At 36.6% G+C, this 10,894-nt stretch overlaps 1 pseudogene; it reads right to left on the bottom strand.

Moving 5' to 3' along the window:
- Window positions 1–4,513: 4,513 nt before the first annotated feature.
- LOC101317685 (protein downstream neighbor of Son pseudogene) lies at window positions 4,514–10,369 on the bottom strand (annotated as a pseudogene).
- Between the last annotated feature and the right edge of the window lie 525 nt (window positions 10,370–10,894).

The following is a 10,894-nucleotide window of genomic DNA, read 5'->3' as shown; positions in this document are numbered from 1 at the left end:
TTCATTCCAGAATGCTTAACTGATGCCCTTATACATACTCTTAGAGTGTTTTACTGATTTTTTAAAACAATAATCATCTACCTTATTCTAAGATCTTAACACAATAAATGGGGATTTTTATGGAATAAAAGATACTTCTTGCCATAAAGAACAGTTATTAATTCATTTGGAGGTCTAACATCAATTGCATTTCCATATCTTCCAAAAATCAAGTGAATTATAAGGTAAGAAGTATTAAATCATTTAATAATTAATTCATTTGTGACCATTTTATCACCTATTTAGCAAACAATAAAGAAACGCTATAGATATATTAGTGTACAAGACATCTCATCCCTTATTTCCTAGAGCATATACTTTACTGTGATAGGCAGTCAAATAAATTATTAAGTATGTTATAAATTTTTAAAAACATAAAATGCAGCATGTTATGAATCCATATACTCTGGTTACTCAATCAGTTTTAAAAGTCATTAAATTCTTAATTGTAATGTAACTTTTAAGCAGATACTGAAATGACAAATTAGAGTTAGCCAAAACAGAAATATAGAAGACTAAGACAGTAAGTAAAGCATGCTGAGTCCAGAAAAAACATACCATATTTTCTCATAAGGAATATCTGAAAGACTGTATCATGGAATACAAATGTGTGACAAGGGTGAAAACACACTGGGAAGGTACACGGCATGGGATGGTAGCCATGTCATTGGTTATTTTAAAAATTATAATTTTAAAGTAATGAGAAGCTCTTTTACTGTAATATGCACAAGGGTGATAAAAATACATTTTTGCTCAGTAAATATTGATGGTGTGTAGCTAGAAGTGTGAATTCATTGGTGGAAGCCAGTAAAAAAACAGCAATTATAGTGTCCAGACCACAGAATTTGGTGATTTGGGCCAAAACAGTGGAATAAAGAAAACTAGATGAGAACTGTAGATTATTAAAGAGAATCTCCAAGGACTTGTGTTTATTGGATGTGGGGGATGAAGAATAAAGCATCATCATGGATAACTCAGTGTTCTAGTTGGTTCAGGGATGAAGGCAAAGATGATACAAAGAAGGAGCTGCTGGACGATCAGGAGAGTGTAAGGACTGTGCCACCCCGGGGACAGTTTGATCTGAGATGGAGTAAGAGGTCTGCTGCTAAGTCAAATTAGAAAAGCCCTGACAATGTCCACTTGACTTGCTAAGAGCCAGTGACCCCAGTTTTACCCCAGTTTTATGCAATCACGTGACTGACTGTGAGTTCATTTTCTGCCTCCCACATTTTCTCTCTCCCCTGTGTTTATTTATTTATTTTTTTTTTTGCGGTACACGGGCCTCTCACCGCGGTGGCCCCTCGTGTTGTGGAGCACAGGCTCTGGACGCGCAGGCTCTGCGGCCATGGCTCATGGACCCAGCCGCTCTGCAGCATGTGGGATCTTCCCGGACCGGGGCATGAACCCGTGTCCCCTACATCGGCAGGCGTACTCTCAACCACTGCACCACCAGGGAAGCCCTCCCCCGTGTTTTATATCAACAAATAAACATACAATATATATAAATTAGGAAAATTTAATAAGATTGGAAAGAGGTCAGTGCTTGACTACTATCATCTCCATGAATATTAGGCAAATGTGGAAGATATTAATATTATTTTGGCTTATTTGTGCCTTAATGAGAGGCCTAGCTAGTTATTTTCTAATGACCCATTTTTATTAACTGATCAGCCCTGATGAGAATATTAAAATGCTATGGTTTTAGTTCGAATGCTAATGTTCCTTTCAGACATTTGAAACACTATTTAAATTATCATTCCTATTTGTTCAGAATTACAACAAATAATCAACTCATTCCTGAGCATGAGGGAGCTCTGATTTGTTTTTTTGTTTTTTTTTTTTTTGCTCCTAAGTAGGAACATTTTCTATGATTAAAGGAAAAAAAACAAACAACAACAAAACCTATTGAGACATCACTTCAAAATATGAAAATCTAGAAATGCAATATGAGATTTAGTTAATGTTTGTAACAATGAAATGGGAAAATCACTAGTCAAGCCAATAATGGATACAGATACATTAAAAACATAGACATCTGTAACATCAGGTTCTGCAAAAGTGATTCTGTCCTTAATCAGCCACCCCTTGCCTCAAAATCCAAAAGGGACATTTGTGAACAGATGATGAAACATGACCACATTGTATCTTGTTATTTTACTCCAAAATGCAGTATAGAACGTGGCTGGCCTATAATTTTGCTTGGAGACGCTTCATGTCACGCAGGCAATATTAACCTCAGTAGGCAGGTTTGCCTTTATCTGTTTCAGGCCCACAAGCTTAAAATGTGGACCAAATACCATCATTGTAAAGAAAACAAATCCTAAATATATCTAACAGACAAAAAAAGCTTAGTAAAATGTGAGTGTAAACCACTAGCTTTCAAAAGTCAACCTCAATGAAAAATTCATTTCAGAAAAAGAATACCTAGTCAAGGCAAGGAGAAATACCCAGATCCTTGCCCATCACTGATTCTGAGTAATAAAAAAGAAGATACATAAAATAGGAAACTTAACTGTAAGCCGCAACTTATCTTGACTCGTTGATTGATTAGTGATTTGTCTGATTTTTTTCTCTTTTTCTTCTTTTGTATCCTTAATGGATTATCATCTGAGCCTGTTGTCTTCCAGAACTGTGGCTAATTTCTAGGAGCTGGCATGGGGTGGGAAGAATTACTGAGTGTCAGAGAACTGTACACTATTTGGAGACATCTCCATGTCAGAATCACTGTTTTTATTTGATTTAGGACTTTTAAGAATCAATTTGGATGTGCTCCCAAAAGTCTATCAATGAATAACTTAATCATAAGGCTTATTTTAGCCAAGACAGGCAGCTCTCCTAAAGAATTACATAGTGCAGGTCAGGTTAAAAAAAAAAAAAAAAGAGCCAATTTCTTTTCCCTACAGAGAAAGGAAAGTCCTACAAAATGTTTCTCCCATTCCTTATACAGGTAGATGTAGCCTAAAAGTCTCCATTCTTGGTCTAAATATTCTGCTTTAATAATAAATTTCCTTCCTCATTTTCATGTTGTATTACTCCAGAACTGTCTCTCATTGTGTCTTTGTTTTTCAAAGTGCCGAAGAATTAAATGTAACTGTTTCCTCACCTGTCCTCAACAAACTTCTTTAAAGAGTTGTTTTAAGTAGTCTCATTTTTTTTCAAACTCATTCTCTTCTCAAGCTACTGTACTTTGAGTTTCATCTTTCCCTGTCACCAACATTATTTCTTGATCACCAGTTGCTTCCATGTTGACAAGTCCCTGTCGCCTCCTTTCTGATACAATATTAGTCAATTTCCCACCACTGTTTATGCAGGAGATAGCTTATTGATCTTGAAATATTTTATTATACTTGTTTCCAAGACACCAAAATTCTACCTTCCCTTGCCTTCCTTTTCATGTTTTTTTAAATTTATAAACACATTAAGCACTACTTTGCCACGACAGCTAAGCATACTTTACAACTCTTAACACTATTCCATATGGAATATAATACCCTTACAATATAATATAAACCCTTATTATAATATATATCAATATTACCCTTAGGTAATTATGTATATTATATAATACCTTATGTAATACCTATATATTACCTTATATATATATAATACCTAATGTAATATAATACCTTGTCTGAATCAACATGTGTTAAAATACAAATTTAATATATTTGAGAATATAGGAATTTGAAATCAGAAGGAAAGAAGCTAAGGTAGAATCATGAACACTGAGCTCAGTAGATACTTTATATTTGTCTTCTACCTTTACAAAATTAGAACCTGCTATTAATCTTAAGTAAATTGTTAAAGTAATATAGTTTTGCCCTGATACCATTAGCCATAACACCATAAGGTAACTGCTACTATTTAGCCTCAATTTTCCAGTTTCAAGGTAACACTGATGTTAACTTAGTTTTTTTGTTTTTTTTGTTTGTTTTGTTTTTTTTGCGGTACGCGGGCCTCTCACTGTTGTGGCCTCTCCCGTTGCGGAGCACAGGCTCCAGACACACAGGCTCAGCGGCCATGACTCACGGGCCCAGCCGCTCCACAGCATGTGGGATCTTCCCGGACTGGGACATGAACCCGTGTCCCCTGCATCAGCAGGCGGACTCTCAACCACTGCATCACCAGGGAAGCCCCAATTAACTTAATTTTCTACTAAGTTTATAATGAAGTTGTAGGGATCTAGAATTCTCATTTACATTATTTGAGGGTGGTTGTTTTTTTTTTAAGTTTGAGTTATATTCATATCTGAATATCTAACTTAAAGTAGTAAAAACAGAAAATATTGATTTAAAACCTTAATCCTGTTTCTTAGTGCGTGTAATAAAAGGTAATGTAAAAAGATACTGTTTATAAACAACATTTGAATATTTTTGTTATATTCCTTTCCAAAATGAACTTTAAAGTCAGTAGTTTAAGAACCATGAATATCCTTGCTAGAAGGCTTTTTTCCCCTCAGAGTTTCCTTTTAGGGTTACTTTGGTGTTTCGGATCTCCAGTGATAAATGTAGTCACTCATTTCCAAATGCTGTAAAGATGATTTCCCCAGTAATGGTATTTGGCTAAATTGGTCCAGCATCTTAGTTGTAGATCATAGTCGGCAAGGTTCTTATGAACAGTCTTATTATCCAGTACCTTATCTGTTGGCAGGCAGATATGAAATATTGTATTTGGCTCATGTGTATATAGTCCTACAGAAAAAGACCCACTCTCTGAAGATTTGAGTAGCATGGTCACAAAATGTAGAGAATAAAGCATGATAAGACTTACAATCTCCAAACTAAATTAATCTTTATATCCAGAAAGAGCCTGTGTTTTCATGTTTACACTTCATGCCTTAAACATTTGTATTGTGGCACCTTGGAAAGCTGTAGGGGATAAGAGGGTTGGTGGAAGTCATGCCTATGGACCTGAGTTAGCAATTAAGTTCTTACAGTTGATCAAAAACTTTAGCAATGTAAAGGTGTTGACCTCTTTCACCAACACAGTAGACTAAGTCTGTAATCCATGTTTCTCTTTATTTATGTTGATAGAAAATATGTCTTGTTCTTAAATTTTATCTTTCACTCTCATCTCTTCCAGCCAGAAAAATCTACTTAACCTTCATCACTGAATGCTAGCACCTCCCTCCTGTGTCCCAAGCTTGTTCCAGATGCTTTCTTTTTCTTATAGCCATTTTCTTTTATTAAAGGCAGAGAGAATTCAATACCTTCATTTTCTCATAGCTCTTCTTACACCTCTAGGTGTAGGAGATATGAGAGTCATCATTATGTCATTTCCTACTAATCCTGCTGTGCAAAATGGGATAGTAGACTGATAGGTACAAGCATAGACACGGGCAAAGTTCATCTCCAGCAGATTATATAGAGATGTAAAGCATACAGACCAGTCACCAATTTAAATGTGTTGCAAGTTTTCATCATTTGACTAAGGTCTTTTCTCTCCAGCCATTTTTCTATCAACTTCAACACAAGGAAACAGTGGTAGCCAAGGCAAGGTGGCATTGGAGGGTATACCTGATAGGTAAGGCTCTGCTTAAGGCCCAGTGGAGCTCTGTGGGATTTTGGGATTCTGTTTACGTTGAGACAAACTATTGGGTTAGCCAAAAAGTTCATTCGGGTTTTTCCATTAAGATGGTACGGAAAAACCCAAATGAACTTTTTGGCCAACCCAATAACTCTGTTGCCCTACAAAGCTGGACAAGACCTCAGACTACTTCCTATGCTTTCAAATGATCTTCCTAGGAAAAGAGTTGAGAAGGAGTGAAAAGGAGTCAAGTTTTAATACTTCAATTCACAGGTAACTCAGTACTTGAAGATGGGATATCAGATTTGCAGAAGGATGTCTGTGGAGTCTGGAGCAATTCAGTAACTGTTTAATCTTCTGAGATCTATTTGTAAATATTGGGAAAAGGGAGGGCTCAATCCTGTTTCCCCCTATTTTTTGCTATCTATTTTCTTTCCAAAGGTCCTTCTCTATGGCTCACGTTATATTCCAAGGACTTCACATTTATATATCAAACTCTGTAAAACTTGTATATCCTATCCTCTACTTGACATAGTTAAATGAGAAATTTTATTTTCACAGATCTCTTTTGGCAAATGTTCATTTTGGGTAGCTGTACTCACACTCAGCCAATTATCATATCTAAAAATAAAGCCATTTTGAGACATTATTTCCTTTCCCTCACCAGCCTATAATGTCTTTAATTTCTATTCTAATTAGAAAACATGTCCTGATTATGTGTGTTTACCTCTCTATCCTTCTTTGCTCTTAAGTCTAAGACTAAGTCACTTACGGATTGCTGTAATAGTCACCTAACATGGTTCTCTCCTTTTACTCTTTATTCTTTATAGTCAGTGGTCCACCCAGTGGATAAAGAAATCTTAAAAATACATATAAGATCAATGTGACATCAAAGCCAAAAGAAGAATCTTCTGGTATAGAGGAAATTAAAAATTGCATCAAATGATGCTGACTAGCTGATAAAGATGTTTACAGACTAGCAAACACAAAATTCAGCAATATAAATGTCATTAGTGATATGGATAAAAGCAGTTTGAGTGAAATGGTGTGGAGTGAAGTGGGATAAGAAGAGAAAGGAGGTGATAAACCAGAGATTTGGGTGAAAGAAATAAGGAAATGGATAAATAGCTGGAGAGAAATGTGAAGAAAGAGAGATGTTTGGCATGAGAGCATACATGCATGCACATGTGGTTGTGATAGATTTCATTGTAAAAGACATCCATGCATGTCTGTATAATGGTGGAAGAAAATCCAGAAAAGGGAGAAACTTGAGATGCAGAAGAGAGAAATGGGATGAGGAATCTGAGATTTGAATTCATGGTAGACAAAGCAGCTAAATCTAGAGGATAGAATCATGGAGAGGAGGAAACATTGATGAAATTAATCTCAAACTGTACCAGCTCTCCTTCCTTCAAATATTTGCTTACCTGTAAATTACTTGTATGCTAGATGAAGAATTACCAAGAATTACAGCAGAAAGAAGTAGCAGGGAGGCTAAAGGCTTAGCAAAATTAGCTACATGTAGGGCTTCCCTGGTGGCGCAGTGGTTGAGAGTCCGCCTGCCGATTCAGGGGACACGGGTTCGTGCCCCGGCCCGGGAAGATCCCACATGCCGCGGAGCGGCTGGGCCCGTGACCCATGGTCGCCGAGCCTGCACGTACGGAGACTGTGCTCCGCAACGGGAGAGGCCACAACAGTGAGAGGCCCGCGTACCGCAAAAAAAAAAAAAAAAAAAAAAAAAGCTACATGTAAAACACTGATGGATCTCACAGATAGAACCTGGAATGAAAAAAAGTAAGAAATGCCACATCAGGCATAACTAATCACCAGTGATAGAAATAAAAATAGTCATCTTTGGGCTTCCCTGGTGGCGCAATGGTTGAGAATCTGCCTGCCAATGCAGGGGACACGGGTTCGAGCTCTGGTCTGGGAGGATTCCACATGCCGCGGAGCAACTGGGCCCATGAGCCACAATTACTGAGCCTGCGCGTCTGGAGCCTGTGCTCCCCAACAAGAGAGGCCGCGATGAGAGGCCTGCACACCGCAATGAAGAGTGGCCCCCACTTGCCACAACTAGAGAAAGACCTCGCACAGAAACGAAGACCCAACACAGCCATAAATTAATTAATTAATTAATTAAAAGGCAAACCTTTAAAAAAAAAGTAGTCATCTTTATCAGGGGAATTGATAGTACTGTAGAGGGATCACAAGATAAGATTCTGAAGTGCTTAAAATGTTATATATTTTGATGCGGGGGGACTTACATGGGTATATATCAAACATCGAACCATACACTTAAGATTTTTATTACTTTCTGCAGGTATGCCACGTGGCAATTGAAAAAAAAAATTGCAGATTTTATAATCTCCTTGGATTAGTCAGACTACGATCATTATTTGAATTAAATGTAGCTAGATAAACTGGTTTATTCCTCCTTTCGTCACACACAAACAAGCCATTAAATCCTGAGCCCCACGAGAGAAGAGATTTTTCTGCTTTGTTCCTTGACATATTCCAGCTGTTCAGCAGTAAGATTTAACAGCTGTTATCAAAAGATGAGTGTTTTCATGACTCAGTGTTTTGGGCAAACAATTCTTCCTGTTAACTCCCACCCCATTTTACTCTACATAGTGTGAATATGAATAAGCCTGAAGATGTTTAAAAAAGAAATTTTCTCAAGAGTTCAAATTTATACATTTATTAAGTCTCTGAATTTGGAGACACACGTGAAACAGAAATCCCAGCAGATACCTTAATTCTGGTTATATAACTGGCATATTATCAACTCATTTGGTAAACTGCCATCCAATATCAAAATTAGTATTTTTCATCATTTGGGGTAATTTGTCTATCATTGTAATATTAATATGTTTGCATGATCTTTGAACATCTAGTGTTATAAGCTTTATTTTCAGGAAGTGTATAATTTGCATAAAATTTAAGGCTGGAGATATTCAAGTTTGGGGCTATAAAAGATGGAGAATGAAAGCAAGAAGGAATTCTCAAAACTTCCCTAAATCCAACAGTCCCACATAAAGCAGGAGCTCCAGACACAATACATAGATCTATGAAAATGACTGGGGACAAGTCCAGGGCTCTTTTATACATCTCTTAAATCTTCCCTGAAATAGAGGGAGTTGCCCAGCAGTGTGAACCCTGAAACACCCACCAGTGTGACAGTTCCATTTTTACTTCTCCCAATAATAAGCTATGGAAAGAATATATAATAGGAATATAGAAGTCTATACGTGGATGGGACCAAATTGCACATAAGTGAAAAAAAAAATCAGTAATCTTCCATCTGAGCTGTACAGATGCTACCATTTCTTGCCAAATCATGAGCATTTAATTTTCTCCAGTAACAAATCAGTGATTGGATGCAACATTATAGAGAAAATGAGGCAAATCTCATGTGATTTCCAGTAATTCATTTTCAACTCAGAAACTTTTGTTTATACACTTATCCCATGTAGATGTGTCTCTGAGATGCTCTTAACACAAGTGTTATTTTACTTCTCGTTTGAAAGTTTTCCTCCATCTTTTGATAGTAATAGTAGGTACCCTCTCAAACTCATATTCAAAATTAATATAAGTTTAGACATAAGGGATACTGACCCTAAAACTTGAAATCTTCATCTGTCTTGTGTTCCTCTTTCTGGGTTTCCTTACCTGCAATATCCAGTTGATATTTTTTTATCTAGAATAGCAGGTGTATTATGTGTTCCTGTAATCTGCAGTGAGATTTAACTTAAAAGACCTATAAGCCTTCTTAGAGTGTCATTTGGTAAGTGTTTGAAGATGGAGGAATTATAAATTATACTTGCATTTGACCTATTCTGTGTCCTAGATTTCCTAACTTAATTATTTCACTTCACTACAGGTCACCAAACCGCCTTACGTAACGGTAGTATTAATCATGTTGCCAAATCTACAGTTAGGGTACCTTGCTTTCCTATGACTCTAATGTTCTTTAATTCAACATGTCTGGGACAGGGGATGTTTTTGGGTATCTCAGTCTTAAACTTTATTTATGCATTTTCCCTCACTGTCTCTTTGTATGCCTTAAGAGAAATGTGACTATCATTTTCAAAGTTTCCTTGGAGAGCTTGGGAGATAGTAAGACTTTTGTCTCCCAGACACGTTCAATTAGTCTCACAAGTATAACAGTCTCTCCTGTAGAACATTTTCAAGACACATTATAGGTGTGCCATTCCTGTTCCTATCTGCACCTCTGCCTCACAACCAGATAACAATCAGACTCACATAATTAAATCAATTTTTGATTTGTTTCCTTCTACAATGGTTTTGTTCTTGCAGAATGCCTCTTATATATTGGTTTTAATTTTTGCTTTAAAACATCATATTTAAAATTTGAATTTTTAAAATTTGTATATATGTATAGCTTAGTTTGGGCTTACATACTTAAAATTCTAAGATGATATGCCATTTTTATTAAACGTTTCTTATTTTTACTATTTCCTATTTTCCATTGTTTTTCTTTTCACTTTATTTTATTATTTTTTTTTACATCTTTATTGGAGTATAATTGCTTTACAATGGTGTGTTAGTTTCTGCTTTATAACAAGGTGAATCAGCTATACATATACATATATCTCCATATCTTCTCCCTCTTGCATCTCTCTCAAACCCTCCCTTTCCCAACCCTCTAGGTGGTCACGAAGCACAGAACTGATCTCCCTGTGCTATGTGGCTGCTTCCCACTAGCTATCTATTTTACATTTGGTAGTATATATGTCCATGCCACTCTCTCACTTCGTCCCAGCTTACCCTTCTGCCTCCCCATGTCCATTATCTACGTCTACATCTTTATTCCTGTCCTGCCCCTAGGTTCTTCAGAACTTTTTTTTTTTTTTTTTTACATTCCATATATATGTGTTAGCATATGGTATTTGTTTTTCTCTTTCTGACTTACTTCACTCTGTATGACAATCTCCAGGTCCATTGACCTCACTACAGATAATTCAATTTTGTTTCTTTTTATGGCTGAGTAATATTCCATTGTATATATGTCACATCTTCTTTATCCATTCATCTGTCAGTGGACATTTAGGTTGCTTTCATGTCCTGGCCATTGTAAATAGAGCTGCAATGAACATTGTAGTACATGACTCTTTCTGAATTATGGTTTTCTCAGGGTATATGCCCAGTAGTGGGATTGCTGGGTCGTGTGGTAGCTCTATTTTCAGTTTTTTGAGGAACCTCCATACTATTCTCCATAGTGGCTGTATCAATTTCCATTCCCACCAACAGTGTGAGAGTGTTTCCTTGTCTCCACACCCTCTCCAGCATTTATTGTTTCCAGATTTTT

Source organism: Tursiops truncatus, chromosome 4 (assembly GCF_011762595.2).
Source record: "Tursiops truncatus isolate mTurTru1 chromosome 4, mTurTru1.mat.Y, whole genome shotgun sequence".
Lineage (NCBI taxonomy): Eukaryota > Metazoa > Chordata > Mammalia > Artiodactyla > Delphinidae > Tursiops > Tursiops truncatus.
The sequence above is the reverse complement of the archived record's forward strand: the minus strand, read 5'-3'. Positions and strand labels throughout refer to the sequence as shown.